The sequence below is a fragment of the Macaca nemestrina genome, chromosome 11, assembly GCF_043159975.1.
Source record: "Macaca nemestrina isolate mMacNem1 chromosome 11, mMacNem.hap1, whole genome shotgun sequence".
Lineage (NCBI taxonomy): Eukaryota > Metazoa > Chordata > Mammalia > Primates > Cercopithecidae > Macaca > Macaca nemestrina.
In genome coordinates, this window is record NC_092135.1 from 137623747 (window position 1) to 137644428 (window position 20682).

Here is a 20682-nt window from a genome sequence, read left to right on the forward strand (position 1 = left end):
TGGATCTGTGTCCCCACCAACTCTCATGCTGAATTGCAATCCCCAGTGTTGCAGGTGGGGCCTGGTGGGAGGTGATTGGGTCACAGGGCTGGATCCTTCATGAACGGTTTAGTCACATGCCCTTGGTGCTGTTCTCATGATTGTGAGAGACTTCTCACAAGATCCACGCCTGCCCCGTGCCCCTCTTGTTGCTGCTCGTGCCATGAGATGTGCCTGCTCCCCTTTGCCTTCCGCCATGAGTACAGGCTCCTGGAAGCCTCTCCAGATGCCAGCATCATGCCATCATGCTTCCTGCACAGCCTGCAGAACACGGAGCCCATGAAACCTCGTTTCTTTTTCTTTTCTCTTCTTTTTTCTTTTTGGAGATAGGGTCTCACTCTAGCTGGGTTGCCCAGGCGGGAGTGCAGTGGTGCGACCTCAGCTCACTGCAGCCTTGACCTCCCGGCCTCAGGTGATTCTTGCACCTCAGCCTCCAGAGTTGCTGGGAATTCAGGTGTGTGCCACCACGCCCAGCTAATTTTTTTGTATTTTTAGCAGAGAGGGGGTTTCGCCATGTTGCCCAGGCTGGTCTCAAACTCCTGACCTCAAGTGATCTGTCGCCTTGGCCTCCCAAAGTGCTGGGATTACAGGCGTGAGTCAGTGTGCCCGGCCAAACCTCTTTTCTTTACGACGCACCCAGTCTCAGGGATCTCTTCATAGCAATGCGAGAACGGACTAATACAGGATCTCCCTGGCTGAGCATGACTTTTCCAGCCGTGCATGTCAGATAGAGGCCTGGGCCACTCTGACTCTAGAGTTTCATACGCATTTAATAAGTTCCAAATCCCGGTAACCCACATCCGCTCTCTTCGTTTCCACCTCCTGCCCCACCCCCATGGCAGGTGGGGAGGCCTTTGACTTTCCATCTCTTCCTGGGTCCTCTCCCGCCTCTGGGCACATTTACCACTGGGTTAGCAGCTGAGGGTGAGTGATGGTCTGAGAAACAGGCCTAACTTGGTTGAACAGAGGGAGGGCTTCATGTGGCCAGTGTCCCTGGAACAGGGAGCAAGGCTTGAAGTCACCCGTCTCCTAGGGGTGACCGCTTCCATTTATTCACGTTCGGGTGCTGTGCAATTGGGATGGCGCACCCAAGGCCCCTCTGCACCTCCAGGGTATAAATCTCCCAGTCTTTCTTTTTCCTGTCCTCACCTTCCTTCCTGAGGTTTAGGCGCACACGAGCTCCTAATAAGCAGAGGACGACAACAGCGAGAAAACAGCAGCAACAGAGGCAGGGCAGGCTATTCAGCAACTGCAAAATAAAGCAAACCGACCCCCAAAAACGTGATGAGTCTGTCCCAGCTCTGTGGATTTTGAGCAGCTGTGGAGAGAGAGAGAGATGGGTCAGTCTCTGCAATTCGTCCTGATGCAAGGTCTGCCTGCTGGGGAGACAGATCTTGGAAGAACCTAGGAGGGAAAGTCGTAACCACCCGCCTGCTGAGAAACGCACTGAGCATTTGCCTGCCCAGTGCTGGACTGAAGTCCTCAACAAACGGACCCCATGAGTCCGTAGAAGCCATCCACGGATCCTTTCAGCTGGTGTGCACTGGGCTGAGATGAAAGTGGGGATTGATGAGCTCAGGAAGGATTATAAAAATATTAAAAACAAAATAGCAGGGGCAACATACCCTTCAGCGGTTGCACTTAGCAGAATAAAGATTCTTATTACAAAGGAAGAGTAATGAGTGTTGCTCTATCAGAGGTTGAAGCCCACAGCTACAAAATTTCAGTAGCGTGGACTGGCCCAGGACTACATGGACAGCTCTGATTAATAGATTAGGAAGCCCAGAAACAAAACCAAGTATTCTTAATAAGTTACTGTATTATTAAGGTGATATTTCAAATCAGTGGCAAGAGGATTGATTATTCAATAAGTCGTACTGCAAGATCTACCTAAACCTCTTGGGGGGAAAATGAAGTCAGAGACTCTATTTTACATCTTATACCTCATATATTCCAGGTGGGTCAGTGCTCGAAGTCTGAATATTTAATATTCACATAATCTTGGCAGTGCAGAAAAACTTCCTAAGGGTTCAACAGATGCAGAACCCACGAAACAGAAAATTAACAGATCTGACCACATAAAGGTCTTCTTTACATCCAGAATACCATAGCAGGTGGGCTCTCAGGAAGCAGCCTCTGAGAGGGAGATGAACAGGCAGAGTGTGTGCTTTCGAGAGTAGTTAGGATCCACACCCGACAGAGAGGAGAGGGAGGAGCAGGGGTGGGCAGAGGAACAAGGAGGACCTCCTTGGGGTCTCAACCCCAGCCCCAGCCGAGCCCACAGAGCCATCTGGAGCAGGTGGCCTTTCAGAGGAGCCGTGGATTGGGGCAGGCAGGCAGTGTTTTTTTTTTTTTTTTTTTTTTTTTTTTTTTTTTTTTTTTGACAGGGTCTTACTCTGTCCCCTGGGCTGGAGAGCACGACCGTGACTCACCGCAGCCTCGACTTCCTGGGCTCAGGCCAACCTCCTTCCTCAGCCTTCCAAGTAGTTGGAAGTACAGGTGGGTGCCACCATGCTGGGCTATTTTTAAGTTTTTGTTTGTGTAGAGGTGGAGCCTTGCTGTTTACCCAGGCAAGAGAGCAGGTTTTATATCCCACTATCCACTAGTGATGGGATAAGCCAGGCAGGGTGCAGGACCTTGTAGAAGTGAAACTCCTCTTTCCAGCTAGCCAAAGCCTTCTGGCCTAGGAGCATCAGCCAAGGACTCTGTCCAGCGGCCCTTCAGCCAGGAGGGGTCTGAGCTGCCACTGAGCACGTGCTGCCAACACGGTAATCCACACTAGAAGACAGTGGGAAAGCCGGGACAACTGTTTTGAAAAGCATCGGATTGACAAATAAACCTTTAATACAGGAAGCTATTACAACATCTAACAAATGGCTAAGAGAAACTATGAACATTCCAGTAGAAAGATGGGCAACAGATGTGAACAGGTGATTCACTTGAGAAACCACACAAACGTACACTAAAGACGTGGGGGCAACGCTCGGCCCCGCACCCTGGGACAGGAGGTGGCTGTTTGTCGTTTGTCAAGTTAGCAAAGATTGCTTCAAATGGCAGATGGTGATGATGAGGAATTCAATAGGTTTTCATGCTCTACTGGTGGGTTGTAGGACTGCACAGCTTTTCCAGAAGACAGTTTGCTCAAATGCACAGAATGCCTTTAAGTATCTGTGTAGATGTGGACTCAGCTCATTGATGGAGAAGCATCTTGCCCCCACGGCATTGATGGCATATGTGTGTGTCTGTTACTGGACCCGGCTCCACACCATAGGTCAGTTTGTCTACCTTGTGCCAATATCACACTCATCTAATTATTATAACTTTGTAATAAGTCTTGATATTTTACATCATTGTTCTTATTTTTCAAGACTGACTTAGGGAACCTGAGTTTTTGAATCGGCCTGTCAATTTCTGCAAAAATAATCTGCTGGGATTTTGACTGGGGCTGCCCTGAATTTAAAGATTAATTCAGAGAGAACTGTCCTCCACAAAGCAAAACTTTCGATTTATTGAGACTTTAACAACTATCCCTCAATAATATTTTGTAGATTTCTGGGAGCAGGTTCTGTACATCTTTTGTTAAATCTATCTTTATTTATAACTTCTTTCGTTTCTCTCAATGAGACTTTGTAGATTTTTGTGTAGAGGTTTTTGTACATTGTTAGATTTATTCTTAGACATCTGATTTTTTTTTTCTTCAACTTTTATTTTAAGTTCCAGGGTACATGTGCAGGATGTGTAGGTTTATTACACAGGTAAATGTGTGCCATGGCGGTTTGCCGCACAGATCAACCCATCACCTAGGTATTAAGCCAGCATGCATTAGCTATTTATTCTGATGCTCCCCCTCCCCCACCTCCCCAACAGGCCCCAGTGTGTGTTGTTCTCCTGATGTGTCCGTGTTTTCATCGTTCAGCTCCCACTTATAAGTGAGAACATTTGGTATTTGGTTTTCTGTTCCCGCATTAGTTTGCTGGGAATGGCTTCCAGCTCCATCCATGTCCCTGCAAAGAACATGACGTCGTTCCTTTTTATGGCTGCATAGTATTCCATGGTGTATATGTACCACATTTTCTTTATCCAGTCTATCATTGATAAGCATTTGGGTTGGGTCCATGCCTTTGCTATTGTGACTAGTGCTGTGACTAGTGCTGCAATGAACATACACATGCAGGTATCTTTATAATAGAATGATCTTATATTCCTTTGGTTATATACCCAGTAATGGGATTGTGGGGTCAAATGGTATTTCTGCTTCTAGATCCTTGAGAGATCGCCATACTGCCTTCCACAATGGTTAAACTAATTTACACTTCCACAAACAGCGTAAAAGTGTTTCTTTTCCCCTGCAACCTCGCCAGCATCTATTGTGAAATTTGATGTTTTCAATGCTATCATAAATACTGTTGTGTGTAAATTTCTTTTTCTGTTTGTGTGTAACTCACATAGAAATACAATTAATTTTTGCATACTGACTTTATATCTAGCAAATTTACCAAAGTCACTAATTAATTGTAATAGTCTTTACATTCTTTTAGATTTATAATTATGTTTTTCATTTTCATGAGCCCAAATTGTGAGATATTTTTCTTTATGATTTTTAGCTTTGATGTTAGACTGAGAAAACTCTTTCCTACTCCAAGGTTATAAAAAAAATGTTTCTCTTGTTTCTAATGATGCTTTTAATGGCTTTATGGTTTAATATATAAAACCTGCTCTTTCTCATTTTTGTTTGCACTGTTAATGTGTTTTACTTTTTCTGCCTAAATTCTAGAATTATTTTGACAAAGTGAAAAAAAAATCCCCTTGGAATTTTTATTAGTGTTTCAGCAGATCTTATTTAAGAATTATTGTCAATTTAAAAACATTCACTTTTACCATTCATGTGTGTTTGCATAAGATGTTTGCATTTATTCAGGTCTTCAGTTCACTTATCTTAACATATTGTGGTTTTAAGATAAGTGGAATGGTTAGATAAAGCAAGAATAGCGAAATGTTGATACATATTGATGCTGGGCGATGGGCTCAAGGGAGCCACTTTCCATCTTCTTTACTCGTGTATACATTTGAAAACCTCCAATACAAAAATGGGAAAAAAATCTATCTACCTACTGACCTAGTCATTTGCTTCATACAGATTCTGAATCTTTCTTATAAAGGCCATTCTTTTAATTTATTCCAACCGTGAATAAGCTTGTTCTCAGTATACACTTGAAATTGTTGCCCTGTCTTTATAAACCATAAAGCAGTGAAGCAAAGGTTGACTCCAAACCTCTGTTCGTTGATTCGTGTAAATGGAACACAAGAATTTCTGAGTGCTTTTCAATAATTCATGGTTTGATGAACATGGAAATTCATTTCAACATGTCTTGAGGAGACGGCTGCACTCAAATGGGCCGCCCTCTCCTGGGAGCTTAGAGGCACGGCTCTGCTGTCCCAGGACTGAGGCAGGAGGCGGGAAGACACGACGGCTTTCCCTGGTCATCGTCTCCCCCTCTCCCAGATGCCACGTGGTTTAGCATTTTAGAAACGCCATTTGCCAGGAGAGCATGTGGAGAACGACACACAGGTAACACCGATGATCTGCCTGCCCTGAAAGTAGAGAGCGGTACTTCAGACTTTAGGCCAATCCCGGGTTCTCTGCTCCCCGGTCAATGAAGTGTGAGGTAGTAAAAATATCACTGAATGAAAACCGCACTAGGTGCTCTGAGGTTGGGAGAATTTCCAGAATTGGAGTTTGTTTGGCTCACAGGGCCCTGAGCCTGCTCTCTCAGGGTGGACCTTCTCCTCGGGGCCCAATGCAAGGATCCCTTTCCCCATAACGGTGGCTCCTGGGGACATGCTGACTTTCCTGAATTCCAGTCTGTGGGACAACTCACAGCTGTCTCTTGATTCTCCCACAGCCCCTGGCTTTGGCGGGGGTGGGACAGGGCTGACAGGATGATTTGCATGAGGTTAGGGGACACAAACACTCATCCATGTGTGTGCGCGCACCCAGGGATCCCCCTCCATGCCGACTCTCTCCAGTCCCGGTCTCCTGGATCCCACCCACGCCAGCTGACTCACGGTGCCTGGTAGACTCTCCCAGTGCTGCGGCCCTGCATCCCTGGCCAGCCAGCCTGTGGTTCTCCTCCTGATCCTGTTTATGATCACACCCCAGGACCATGAAGGGGGAGCCCCCAGATATGCCCAACTCCATGCCCATGCACAAGGGGCTTGGCTTCCAATCTCCTGCAACTGCAGGTTTGTAACACAAACACATGCCACGTTCGCGAGCTCCTGGAGTCAGCCCCTTTCAATTACCTTGGCAAGGCCCCTGTGCCGGGCATCTATCTGTTTCTTGCTTCTGTCCTTTTTCTTCATCTGATACCTTTAGGAGCAATGAAAAATCAAGTCAGTTCCTTTGTTTCACAGATGAGAAAGTCCAGGGTGCTGCTCCTTGCCCCAAACCACACAGAGGAAACTTCAGAACAAATGAAAATGAGCTCAGAGATATGATTATTATCATCTAACATCCCCGCTACATTCGGGGCAACCTGAATGCGTGCCCTAGTTTCTGAAGCTGCTCACGTTGGTCATCTCCGGTGACTCCCACTGCCCTCCTAGGCAGGGGAGGTGGCGCAAGGAGTGCTGGCCATGAGGCAGGGGAGCTGCTGGGGCGTGGAGGACTCCGGCGAAGAGCTGCGCCCCACTTCACTTCATCCAGGGCTGTGTTCCCACCCTGCTGCCCCGCCGGCCTCCTGAAGCTGCTGGTCCTCACTCAGTGGGACAGTGGGAGGCCGGCTCCGCCTCCGCTGACTGATCTCTGCCCCATGGGGAAGGTGCCCATGCAGCTGGCCTGGCTCCTGTGGCCACTGCCCGCCGTCTTGGACTAGGGCTAGAACACTGCTACTTGAAGAGGGAAACCCCAGCAACGCATGTCAGGGAAGGGACAGCCTCTGACTGGAACTGCCCACACTTCTGGCCATGAGTAGTTCCGAGGAAGTGACCACAGAGGTGCTTGGGCCAGAGAAAGGGAGAAGTGACACTGTACAGCAGATGGGCAGGAGGGCGGGTGGGGGGTGGCACAGAGCGAGCCTTAGGAAAGCGGGGGGGGGAAGGGCCACAGCAGGGGGCTGGGATCACAGCAGGAAAGTGGCCTGGTCAGCCAGGGAGAGGCCTCCAGTGACAGGATCGGCCAAGGACATGTTTAAAAGCAGGATCTCAAATAACCATGGGGAAAGGCCGGGCCACCAAGCGTGCTAGACCTGGACATTCCCCCAGCATGGGAAGATGGCAGGACATGCGGCTGCCGTACCTTCCTTGGCAGGTGACGTTTCAGAGAAGTCAGGGAAGATAAGGATGGGGCTGAGAGGGGAGAGCCTCCCTGGGGGTGAGGTGCGTGGCCTAGCGTGTTAGAGGATTTGGGCCCAGGAGTGGAGGCAATGGTGTGGATATGTTCATTGGTGATTCCATTCTCTTCTCTGTGGATCTGTGGATGTTTGCGCTGTGCTTCTAAACCGCTTATTAAGGTGTAAGAGAATATTGGGAGAGTAAAGTATATTTGCCCTGTGTGTATAGCTTGACAAAGGTTAATGTGTTTTTACATTTCACAAATTTATACGTTTTTACCCTGGGGTAACAAGATTTAGAACATTTACCATGCCTTCAGGGTTCTTTTCTTTTGCATTTTTTTTTCTAACAAACATCTAAATTTTTCTTACTGAAGTACATTTTTGTGTGTTATATTTTTATGTGGCAACTTTTATGTATTTATGCTTCTAGTAGAAACTTAGAATCAGAATTTTAAGTTATAAACCTTTCTCTGGATGTTAATTGTGTGTTAGTGATAGTGACTCCTTGCCTGTTATAATTATACAAATGTTTCCTCCTAGTCTGGCATTTTATTTTAACTGTGTTAATTCTTCAGAAGTTTAAAAGCTCTAAGAGATCAACTGTGTCAATATTTTCCTTTATACATTTTGGATTTCATATCTTGATTATGAAGCCCTTTCCCACCCAAGTATTAAAGAAACTGATTTTCCCGTATTTTCTTCTGCTGTTCCTATAACTGAAAATATTTTCACATTTTATTCATCAGGAATTTGTTTTTGAGTATGATATGAACAGGAATTTAGCAGTCATTAATACTGCTGATTTTCCCAATGCTATTTATTTGTGAGTTTCCACACCGATTGGAAGGTACGTCTGTTATCTATTCAGTGGTCATTCTGGGGTACCCTTTCAACTGCCTCCCTGTCCCATCCATCTACTTGTGGTATCTGGCTGCAGTATCTCATTATTTTGATTAATTCTGCTCTATAGTTTGATTTATTAATCATAGAATGTCTCCCGTGATATTTTAAAATTTTCTTGGCATTTTTATATATTAATGCTTTCACTAGAATATTTATTCATTTAATTTTATTTCAGTAGCTTTTGGGGTACAAGTGGTTTCTGGTGACATGGATGAATTCCACAGTAGGGAATTCTGAGATTTTAGCGGACCTGTCACCTGAGTGGTGTACATTGTACGTAATGTGCACTTTTTATCCCCAGCCCTCTTCCCACCCACCTCTTTTCTGAGTCTCTGGAGTCCGTTCCATCCCTCTCTATGCCTTCGTGCACTCACAGCTTAGCTCCCACTTATAAGTGAGGACATACGGTTTTTGATTTTAAAAGACACCACATCTTTATTAGTGGAGTCTCACATCTGGAAACAAGATGTGTGTTTGTTTAGGCAAAGCCTCAGTGTGTCCTCCAGGAGAGCTTAATGCTGTTCTTCCCACAGGCCACGTGTGCTTCCTGCAGAGCGTGAGGCCGGGCAGCCCTCGGCTATCCTCTGGTTCTGACACCGCCTCTGTTTTGCACACTGTTGGCGGGGAGCCGAGCGCTGCACGTCTGGAGCCTTGCCCTGGTGCTGTGGCCACCCGGTGCCTTCCTGGGAGCCAGCAGAGCGGTCCCCTTGCCCCTGGGGGACACTGGCCTGCACTGGGCAGTGGGTGGGCTGTGGAGCATGTGTGGATTTCAGCCCACTCAGCCCTGGAGAAGTCTCTGCTGCCTGGACCCACTGGGCCTGCCCCATCGCTTGAAGACCGGCTTGCATGAGTTGGCTCGGGCTGCTGGAGGAAGCACACAGGCTGGGCAGCTTGAACGACACACGTCCATCCTCTCCCAGTCCTGGAGGCTGGAAGCCCAAGGCCGTGGTGTTGGCAGGCTGGGTTCCTCCTGAGGCCTTGCTCCTTGGCTCACAGATGCTGTCTACGCCCTGCCCTCACGTGGTCATCCCTCTGTGCGTATCTGTGTCCGAATCTCTTCTTAGAAAGACACGGTGGCTTTGGGTGAGGGTCCACCCGGTGACCTCATTTAACCTTAACGTCCTCTTTACAGACCTTGTCTCCAAATACTGCCCCGTTCTGCGGTACCAGGGTTAGGACGACAACAGATGAATTTTAGGGGCACACAATTCTGCCCATAACAAGTGCTAAAGGCTTCTCAGTGACTCCCTTGAATTGTCTGCATGTGAATAATATCATCTGTAAGTAATGGTAATGTTATTTCCCCCTTTCTAGTATTCTATGAAGAAAAATTGCTTCTTTTCCTTTTTTTTTTTTTTTTTTTTTTGAGACAGAGTGTCGATCTATCTCCCAGGCTGGAGTGCAGCGGCACAATCTCGGCTCACTGCAACCTCTGCCTCCCGGGTTCAAGTGATTCTCCTGCTTCAGCCTCCTGAGTAGCTGGGACTACAGGCACGTGCCACCATGCCCAGCTAATTTGTGTATTTTTGGTAGAGACAGGGTTTGGCCGTGTTGGCCAGGCTGGTCTCCAACTCCTGACCCCAGGTGACCCACCTGCTTCAGCCTCCCAACATGCTGGGATTATAGGCATGAGCCACCACACCCGGCCAGAAAAATAATTTCTAAACAATCTTATAAATAAGGCAAAAGGGTGGCTACCGTCCTTTCCCCGGCATCGTGGAGCAGGATCTAACAGACCTGCCAGAAGAGTGTGTAATTCTTTGTGGGGATGTGTCTGTATTTGATACAGCTGTTTACTGAGCAGTGCCAGGACTTTGTGAAGTTACCCGTTAACTTACAGGTTTCATTAACGCATAGGTTTCGCTCAGCAGGGATGCAGATGACTCCTGACTCTTATCAAAGTGAACACCAGACCTGCACTGTTACTGCCCGGTGCGACGTCAAACAACATCAGTTCTAACCTTGCAATCTTAGTTCCACATTCTCTTCCCATTGCTTGCAAATATAAGTATCTCTTAAAGGGCTCTTTGAGAGCTTTGCCATCTGTTGGTTCTCTCGTTCTTGAGTTAAATAAACCTTTGACACGTGCCCTCTGTTTATTTGTAGGAGCGTCTTTCCTTCAATCATTCTCTGGCAGATTCTACATGCATCCTGTGTTTAAGGCTAACTGATTTGTCTCTGAAATTATGGCTGCATTTGTTTCTGGAATAATTTTCTTTAAGCGTTGTAACAATCCTTTACCATTCAGATTCCACGTGTCCCCCAGCTGGGTGCTATGCAGTACGTGTGGCCCAGGAGAGCAGTCACACTCTCACTGGTGAGCTTCTCTTGTTCATGTTTGGTCTCGGTGACCCCTCTCGGCTAGTGACCTCGCTGCCTCAGCCTGAGCCCGGTGAACGCTGCAACATGACAGACTCAATGGCGTTTATTCCACTGTGTGAGAAGGCTTTCTTCTACTTATTTATTTATATATATATATTTTTTACCATGGTAAATCTTTTTGACCTGTGTTGGCTGGTGGCAGGTGTGTGGGAGATGGTGTTGAATCCCTTGCAGGAGACACAGAGCAGGAGGCTGGAGGAGGAGGGCAGAGCTCTGGGGACTCTGCCACAAGGAGAGGGATGACAGCGGGTCCAGAGGGTAGGGATGGGCGGGCGTGGAGAGGACAGCAGCAGAAGGCAGAGTAGCCATCACTGGCCAACCGTATCTTCCATGCCTCTCAATCTCCAGGCAGGGCCAGACCTCAGGTCAGAAGAGGTCAGATCTGACAGGGCACGTGAGCACTGGGAAGGCCATGGAGCCCCAGGATGACTGCGGCTCCCCTAAGAGCCTGCTTCCCCCGAGGTGGCCTCTCTGTACTCCCCAATTCCAGGGGTTATCTGTGACTCCTCTCCTCTCCTGCCTCCTTTCTACCTCTCTCCCCTCTCAGCTCTCTCCTACTATGTTGGCCACACCTTAAAGTCAGTGGTAGACGCAGTGGAGGTGAAGGTGGTCCATGACTCCAGTACGGCGTGAAATGTGGCTTTCCTCTTTGGTTTCTGAGAACTGTGCACTATGGGGTGAGTAGTTACACAGAGGCTCTTGCTGTTTTCCTTTGCTGTTGTGGGCTCAGAAATGAGAATGAACAGGGTCCCAAAGGGCGCCTCTCTGTTGTCCCCTCCCTTTCTCTAGATCCCCTACAAGGCCTGCTCTGTGCCCAGAGGACTCCAGGTCTCCACCAGGAGAATTGGAGACCCTTTGGGGAGGATCGCGATGGTTTGAAGAGGCTGCTGGGAAAGAGCCTGCCAGCTTCAGGGCTCAGGTGTCTTGTCCAAGATCTCAGAGAGTGTCACCAGCAGAGGGAACAAAGCCAGGAGGTGGCACTTCTCCTGGTCACCCTCATCACAGGCTGCCTAACACAGGTGCCAGGGTCAGGCTGAGGGCCTAGAGGAGGTCCATCTCCCTCTGATTCCCTTCTCCTTCCCCACTTCCATGTTTAAGCGCCCCTGAAATTGCATGAGGCCCGAATGGATAATTAGGGATAATCCCTCCATTTTAAGGCCAGCTCCTGAGCAACCTGCGTTTCCCTTTGCTATGCAACCCAACCTACTCCCAGGTTCAGGGACTGGGACGTGGACGTCTCTGGGGAGAGGCATTATTCTTCCCGCCACACAAGCACACACACCAGCAAGGGCAACATCATTCACTGTGATGGGTGCTATGGAAACGATAAGCATGGTGTCCTGACAAAGCCACAGACAGGACATTGGGAGGGGCCGTGTGACACTGACGTGAAGACCCAGCAACTAGCTTCTTTCCGGGGTGCGTGCTCCAGCACGGAGGCGTTCGGGAGAGGGAGATCCAGAGCCCCGGTTAGGAGTGTGGCTGTTATTCTAAGCACAGGTGGGGACCCTGCACGGTTCAAGTAGGAGAGTCACCGGGTCTGGTGTTCATTCCTCTCTGGCTGTGGGCAGAGAACAGATTGCTGGGGACAAAGGCTCAATACGTGGTGCTGCAAAAGCTCATAACAAGTGGTAAGCTAGACCTGGTCAAAGGCCAGGAACAGCCTCCTGGAGAGAACATGCATGAGTAGGAGTTAATGAACTGAAGAAGAGAGGATAGGAATTCTTGGCAGCAGGGCTGGAAAATGAAAAGGGAGCAAGACCTGTAGAATGCATGTAGGAGGTGTGAAGAAGGCATAAAAAAGGCACGTAGAAGGTCTGAGGGAGGTATGAAGAAGGTGTGAAGAAGGGATGCAGAAGGTGTGAAGGAGGATGAAGAAGGCATGAAAAAGGCATGTAGAAGGCATGAAGGTGTGAGGAAGACATGTAGAAGGTCTGAAGGAGGCGTGAAGAAGACATGAAAAAGGCAGGTATTAATAGAAGGTGTGAAGGAGGCATGTAGAAGGTGTGGTGGAGGCATAAAGAAGGCATGTAGAAAGCATGAAGAAAGTGTGAAGGAGGCATGAAGAAGGCATGTAGAAGTCATGTAGAAGTCTGAAGGAGGCATAAAGAAGGCATAAAAAAGCATGTATTGATAGAAGGCTGAAGAAGGTGTGAATGAGGCATGAAGAAGGCATGTAGAAGGTGTGATGAAGGCAGGAAGGCATGTAGAAGGTGTGATGGAGGCACAAAGAAGGCATATAGAAAGCATGAAGAAGGTGTGGTGGAGGCAAGAAGAAGGCATGTAGGTGTGAAGGAGGCATGTAGAAGGTGTGATGAAGGCATGAATAAGGTATGTAGAAGGTGTAATGAAGGCATGAAGAAGGCATATAGAAGGTGTGATGAGGCATGAAGAAGGCATATAGAAGGTGTGATGGAGGCATGAAGAAGGCATATAGAAGGTGTGATGGAGGCATGAAGAAGGCATGTAGAAAGCATAATGAAGGTGTGAAGGAGGTATGAAGAAGGCATGAAGAAGGCATGTAGAAAGCATAAATAAGCTGTGGTGGAGGCATGATGAAGGTATGTAGAAGGCATGTAGAAGTCTGAAGGAGATATGAAGAAGGCATACAAAAGCATGTATTAATAGAAGGCAGAAGGTGTGAAATAGGCATGAAGAAAGCATGTAGAAAGTGTGATGAGGTATGAAGAAGGCATGTAGAAGGTGTGGTGAAGACATGAAGAAGGCATGTAGAAGGTGTGATGGAGGCATGAAGAAGGCATGTAGAAAGCATAAAGAAGGTCTGAAGGAAGCATGAAGAAGGCATGTAGAAGGTGTGGGGAAGGCATGAAGAAGACATGTAGAAGGTGTGATGAAGGCATGAAGAAGGCATGTAGAAAGCATAAAGAATGTATGAAGGAGGCATGAAGAAGGCATGTAGAAAGCATAAAGAAGGTGTGAAGGAAGCATGAAGAAGCCATGTAGAAGGCATGTGGAAGGTGTGAGGAAAGGCACCAGAAGGAAGGGCACACAGCAGGAATGGAGAGTGGGGGAGCATGGTGCCAAGGGAAGCTGGAGACCCCACAGGGCTGGCAGGACAGGTGCAGTGCAAGATCATCCCTTATCTGAATAGCAAGTGAATAGCAAGTGGAAGGGTTTCCAGGGGACGAAGCCAACAGGATGGGACCGGCTTCTTGAGCAGGTCATGTGGTTGTGGCATGGGAAACTGCCGGTAGCAGTGTTAGGAGCAATAGCACTGCCAAGGTGAGGGAAGATGGGAGCTTGTGTTGAGGAGTGGGCAGTGGAGATGAAGAGAGATAGGCAAATGGGAGAAGAACAAATCAGGAGCTAAAGCGAGAGGATTTGGTGTTGGATTAGCTGTGGGAGGGTGTGTGGGGAGGGTGTGTGTTGAGGCTGACTTATGCCCCACCTGGCTCAGAGCACTGGACACCGGGACTGGGGCCCTAAAGGACTACATCGAAGGTGGGAGGTGGGGGTGGAGATGCAGTGGGGTGGCAGGGAATAAGCTGGGGGCATCAAGTTTAAGGTGCTTTTGTAACATTGAGTGGGGTTTGGGTAGTCGGGTCTGAAACTCACAGGAGACTGGACTAAATGTAGAACCTGGAGTACCATGCGTGTGCTGTTGATGGAAGCCACAGGGCTGAATGAGCTTCCCTGGGGAGGGAAGGCAGAGTGGGAGATGGAGATGGCCCAGGCTGGCCCTGGAGGAGCAGCTCCGCTGGTGGTCAAAGGCAGGAGAGCCAACTTTGCCAGGGAGCCGAGGAGAGGCCTGGGGCAGGGCTTGGTATGAGCGTGGCTCTGGAGGACGTGGGAGGACAGCACTTCCAGAAAGAAGGCGTGGGAAACAGGTTTGGAGGTGAGGACTGGAAACACCTTTGACTCAGTAGCTTGGAGGCTCGAGGATGTCGGGATCTCTCCATGGAGTTGCGAGGCGGACATTAGATTGGCATGAGGAGGAAGAGACTGGAGAGAGAGACCAGGAGCTCTTCTTTCCAGAGGTTTAGCCGTGAGGGAAAGTAGAGGGCCCAGATGTGCCTGCTGAGGAATGTGGGGTGAAAAGAGGGTTTCATGTAAAAGCCAGGAGGAAAAACCCATTGCAGAAAGTTGTAGAATCTGCAAAGTGAGAGGAGTGATTCGGCACAGGGACGTGAAGCTCGTGGCTTACTGAGGCTGCCCGTTCCACTCCCAGACGGTTCAGGTCTTAGGCTTCCTTTACCTCAAGTAAGAAAACCGCCACCCCCACCCCTTCTCACCAGCGGTCCTGGTTTTCCACCACGAGAACAAGAGCAGGCCCCACAGGATAAGAGAAATCCCTTTTTCCCAGGATGCCGATCCAAGATGCCCAACCATTCTTTAGAGGATGCCTTGTTTGTCTTTTTTTTTTTTTTTTAAACTGATGGAGCTTTAACTCATCAATGTTCCTTGAATAACCGGAGGGACATTGGAGGAACATTCCAGCAATAGGCATGATTCTCCTTATGGGGTCAACGAGCACATATTTGGTTTGTTGGTTCCAGTTTTCCTGGTTCTGAATAAATTGTTGACTTTTGGCACACCTAATAATTGAGAGTCAGCACCCATTCCAAAGTTTCATAGCAAATAATTACGTTTCTAAAGCACTTCCCTGATAAACTCCACGTAGCGCTTGTGCCTGAACAAAGCCCAAACCCTGAAAGGCTGGATGGACCAGCCAGACCCGTTTGGCCCAACAAGAGGACCCAAGGGGATTATCTGGGCTCGAGCACAGTGCCGTGGATCTGCACCCCATGTTCTGTCACCAGCAAATTGTGGGGTGTCAGTGAGGGGAGAGGTCATCCAATCTGATGCCCATTTACAGATGAGAAGTGTGGCGCGAGGTTAACTGCCCCCACCTGAGCTGGAAATGGAGCCTGGTCCTTCCAGGGTCCTGAGAACCGCATTCCTGTGAGTCTCACCTGTGTGCGGTTCCCTGCCCTGCAGGTCTCACCTGTGGTTCGCTAGCTTCTGAACCTGGAGTTAAACCACAGGGGGGCAGGTCTCAGCCACAGGGTTCCTGCTGGGCTCTCAGTGCCTTGTCCTGTACAAGGCATGCTCCAAGAGCTCACTGAATATCGCTGGACGCGTGGAGAAACAAAGTTAGGGTGGGACGATTCCTGTGCATGCTTATTTTCCCTACAGCAGATGGAATATATTTCTAGAACCATCTGCTTAGAACAATCAATGTTTCCAATGACCCATAGCCGATGTGCCAAGAATTCCTTGGCTATTCCCTGATCTGATAAATTGGGACAAAATCAAGTGAACACCCCATAAGACAATCCTACCTACCCTTGCAGCTTTCCAGCACCATAATATCAAGGTCACAGATTCATTTAAAGAATCCCAAAGGGCACGTGACCTCAATTTTTATAATTTCCTCACTGAAATTCAAGAGAAACTTCCTAGCTGTTCCCCATTATCCCTTTGTTGCTCAGAAAAGTTAAAGTTTAAATGGCAATTCTCTTTAGAATTTAATATCTGTTCCCAAACATTCTCGGTTTAATTGCTAACTGATTCTTTAGAAAATTGAATCGCTATATTACATTGTTTTTATGCACCAATGGCCTGGGAAATGTTGGCAGCGGTCCTGCCAAAGATAACGACGTCTGTGTATCAAGCTGTGATTGCTTTATTAGAAAAGCTCCTAGCAAAGGTTTTTCTTGTTTTTAATTTTTGCTGCTTTTAGTTTTTATATCCCAGCGTTGATTTGGATCAGTACCTGTTAAAACCAGGATTTTAGTATTTAAGATTCTCTCCACCTTCCTTTAGAGCTGTTGCCACTTATCTTCTAAAATGCTTAAGGAGCATGGTCAAAGATGGGTGGATTTGTGGTCGAAAGAGCATTGAAGTGGCTCAGAGACCCAGCCCCCAGCCCCACGTGTCCCACAGGGAGTCTCAGCCCAGGAGAGGTTGCCTCCCACCCTGGGACACTTCAGGTCCCATCTGTAGAGTGAAGGGGTGACACGTGAGGACTGTCAGCACCTTCAGTCCAGGATTCTACCTTGATGAACCACTCATTACTTTCAGGAGAAAACACCTGCGGATGCCACTCCAAAGGGCTAAGCAGGAAGCAGTGCACAATAGACCGGGGCTGGCCGCTTAGATACTCAGTGAATGCGAGGAACTGGCTTGTTCTTCTGCCTCAAGACAAACATGATGTCACTTTCCAAGTGACAACACCTCCCCTGGCTGCCCGGTGTCAGCAGCTGCGACGCTCTGCAGGGTGGTGCACCGAGCAAATGGCACCGAGTCCCCACCTTTTCTTGCAATGCCACTGGGCCTCCTGCCCTCAAGAGGCTGAGTTGCCCACTTCCCCTGCCTCACACCTCCTGGAAATGGGCTGAACCTGTCCCATGCTCGACCCACAGAATGCAGAGAAGTGAGGCGTGCCAGTTCCGAGCATAGGCGCCCGGGGACTTGCAACCCCCCCGTGAGGACAAGCTGGGGTGAGCTTTCTGGAGATGAGAGGTCATCTGGAGAGGGGGAAACCGCCCTAGACAGCTACCGACCAGAGGACCCCGCCAGGCTCAGTGAGAGCCCAGCAGAGATGAGCGAACTCCGCTGCAGATCAGCGGAACTGTTGGTCTCCGGAGGATGTGCGAGAAGTGACTCACGGTTGTTGTCTGAACCCACCGGGCTCCGGAGGCGTGTGCCACCCAGCACGAGCTCACCGACACACTGGGTGTCACACACTCCACTACTAGCTCCAGCTTCTGGCTTCTTCTCCTGCCAAACGTTTCCCACCTCCCACTCCCCAGAATCAAATCCTACCCTCTGGGCAAGCTCCGCTCCTAGGAGCCCCCGTTCTCTGTGCTGCGCCTCTCCCTTCTCAAGATGTCCCCCCTCTGACGTCCCCTCCCAGGTCTGCTTTCTTTCTTTCTTTTTTTTTTTTTTTTGAGAGGAGTCTCGCTCTGTCACCCGGGCTGGAGTGCAGTGGCCGGATCTCAGCTCACTGCAAGCTCCGCCTCCCGGGTTTACGCCATTCTCCTGCCTCAGCCTCCAGAGTAGCTGGGACTACAGGTGCCCGCCACCTCGCCCGGCTAATTTTTTGTGTTTTTTAGTAGAGACGGGGTTTCACCGCATTAGCCAGGATGGTCTCGATCTCCTGACCTCGTGATCCGCCCGTCTCGGCCTCCCAAAGTGCTGGGATTACAAGCGTGAGCCACCGTGCCCGGCAGATGTCTGCTTTCAAATCTGTTCTCATTCTCCAGGAGACTCCTTCGTGTCACCTCCTCGTGGAAGGCCTCCCTTTCTGTCCAGCAGAACGGGCCAGCCCCTCGCACTGCTGTTGTCTCCTGCTCACAGAGAGAAGACCGTTCAACTCTCCACCGGTCCCGGTTTCCGTGTTTGCAGGCCATCCTCTCTAGGCTGCAGTCTGGAGGGTAGGAACCACTTTGTACTCACTGTTGGATCCCTCTGATGTTGTGGGGCGTTCAGCAGGTGCTCAGAGCCTGGGGACTGTGGGACTCCTGGGTAGTGCTGGAGGCCCAAGGTTCCTCAGCAGTGATTCTTACAGGCCCTCCAGGATCCCGAGGCCCCCCATTTTGAGGTGGCTGAGTGGCTGATGCAGGGCAGGAAGGCTGACCCAGGAAGGACATCAGGGCTCTCGATGGCTTCTCTGAGGTTTTGTAGCTGCGTCACTCACTTCTCTGGGCCTCAGCAGCTATTGGGTTCACCCTGCACCCACCCTACGGTTCTCCATCCATCTTTTCACTCCAGCCATTGCTGCAGCAACCACCTGTGCACAGGTGACCTGATAGCCCCTCCTGTCATCAGTACCTCACAGCTCCCTTATGTGGGTTCTTCCCTGCTGTGGATGCCCTCGAAGCCATGCAGCCATCTTCACACACCCAGCCCAAGTGGGCTGGCGCCACCCTTACCCAGTGGGGTCCTGGAGCCAAAGGACAAATGAGCTTCTTGCCCCGCTGAGGCCTGCAGCGCTGGCCCTTGGACTTGTGTTCCCTCCTCCCTTGTTTTAATTTTCTCAGTGCCCTGGGGTTGCTTCTCCCAAAAAACAACTTACTCCAAAGCTTTATCTCCAGGACCCGGCGTTACTAAACACTGTGTCCAAGATGGCTGCGGAGGTCTCAGAGCCGGAGGAGGCCCAGGTGCAGAGCAGACAGTGCACGTGCTCTGGGGCCAGGTGCAAGGGATGCAGGTCCTGGCTTGGTCACCTCTGAGCAGGCCTGACTTCCTGAGCCTCGGTTTCCTCCTCTCTAAGGTAGGGACAGCTCCTGTCTGTGTGGGTCCCTGACTGCAAGCGTCCAGCTCTCTGTGCCACTGCAGCACTGCCTCTGGGTTCTGGGGATCCCAGGATGGGGGCCGTCCTGCTCCTTGTCGTTGTCGTGCCCCCGGCACAGTGTCTGCACAGAATCAGCCTTCACACATCAACAAGGGCTGAGTGAGGCCAGGGATGCGGCTGCTCCTGCTGGCCCCTGAGCACAGTCCTGGCTGAGAGTGGGGCCCAAGTCACACAGTGACCACTGTGTCCTGGCCTAATGCTCTGAGGTCTCCATGTCTAGGCAGCAGTGTTTCGGCTCTCAGGATCCAACTACCAATGACCTTTCTGGGTTTCCATTCTCCTGGCAACAGGAGCCATCATCCTGTACTGCAATCTGCCACCTGCCATGAACAGGGCAGAGGTGGGAGAGGTGCACATAGATACTCTCCCTCCCTCCCCTGCCCCACAAACTCTAACCTTCTGGAAAATTGAAAAGAGAGAAATTTTTCTTTCCTTTTCTTTTTTTAACCTAACTTCCTCTGTGACTGACTTAATTAAAAGGAGGATGAGGGCTGCCTGTCACAGGGAGGCTCCTGGGATGAGCCGGGGGCTCAGCCTGGGACGGGTGAGCCTCCGATGGGAGGAGGGAGAAGACGCTGGGGTCACCTGGTGTTCCTCAGAGCAGCCACCTGGAGGGAGGGTCTCCCAGGTTCTTAGTCACATCTGTGGCCCCCTCTGAAAACACCGAACTTCTTTTTACAAACTGGGAATGTCCACTGAACTGGAGTGGTCTGTTGGAATTGTAACATCCACTCCCAAGTGCTTCTCAAACCATTATCTTTTGTTTAAAGAAGATTCTCTTCATCCAATATACTTTGTAAAAATAATGAGGTAAAGTATACATAACATTTTACCACCTTTACCATTTTCAAGTGGACTTTCAGTGGCATTAAGCACGTTCACATCCCTGCACAACCGCCATCCCATCCAGCTCCAGAACTTTCCCTTCTTCCCAAACTGAGACTGTGTCATGAAACGCCCACTCCCCATTCCCTCCCAGCAGCCTCCATTCTATTTTCTGTCTCTGGGGATCTGGCTCCTCGAAGGACCTCCTACAAGTGGAATCACCCAATATTTGTCCTCTCGGGTCTGGCTTCTTGCACTTGGTGTCATGTCCTCAAGGTTCATCCACAGCGTGGCAGGCGTCGGAATCTGCTTCCTCCTAGAGGCAGAGGGCTAGTCCATGATATGGATGGATCGCATTTAGCTCATCCATTCACCTGGTTGTGTCCACCTTTTAGCACTTGAGAATGAAGTGCTGTGAACAGGTGAACAGGGGTGTGCAAATATCTGAGCCTCAGCTTTGAGAACAATATGCTGTGAACAGGGGTGTGCAAATGTCTGAGTCTCAGCTTAGAGAATGGTGTGCTGTGAACAGAGGTGTGCAAATGTCTGAGTCTCAGCTTTGAGAATGATGTGCTGTGAACAGGGGTGTGCAAAAGTCTGAGTCTCAGCTTAGAGAATGATATGCTGTGAACAGGGGTGTGCAAATGTCTGAGTCTCAGCTTTGAGAATGATGTGCTGTGAATGGGGTGTGCAAACATCTGTCTGAGTCTCAGCTTTCAGGCATTGTGGGTCTATAACCAGAAGTGGAATTGCTGGATCATAGGGTAATCCCATGTTTAATTTTTGGAGGACCTGCCACACAGTTCCCCACAGCCGAGATGTGTGTGCGTGTGTGTTTAATTAGAGAAAGAAGCTGTGAATGTGTGTCATCTGGGGAAT

At 49.4% G+C, this 20682-nt stretch overlaps 1 long non-coding RNA gene across 1 annotated transcript; it reads left to right on the top strand.

Annotated features, from left to right (window-relative positions):
• Positions 1 to 2239: 2239 nt before the first annotated feature.
• On the top strand, positions 2240 to 10460 carry LOC105473803 (uncharacterized). Its single transcript, XR_982483.2, has 3 exons — positions 2240 to 9310; positions 9409 to 9556; positions 10148 to 10460. It is a non-coding gene; the product is annotated as an uncharacterized lncRNA (long non-coding RNA).
• The last annotated feature ends 10222 nt before the right edge of the window (positions 10461 to 20682 follow it).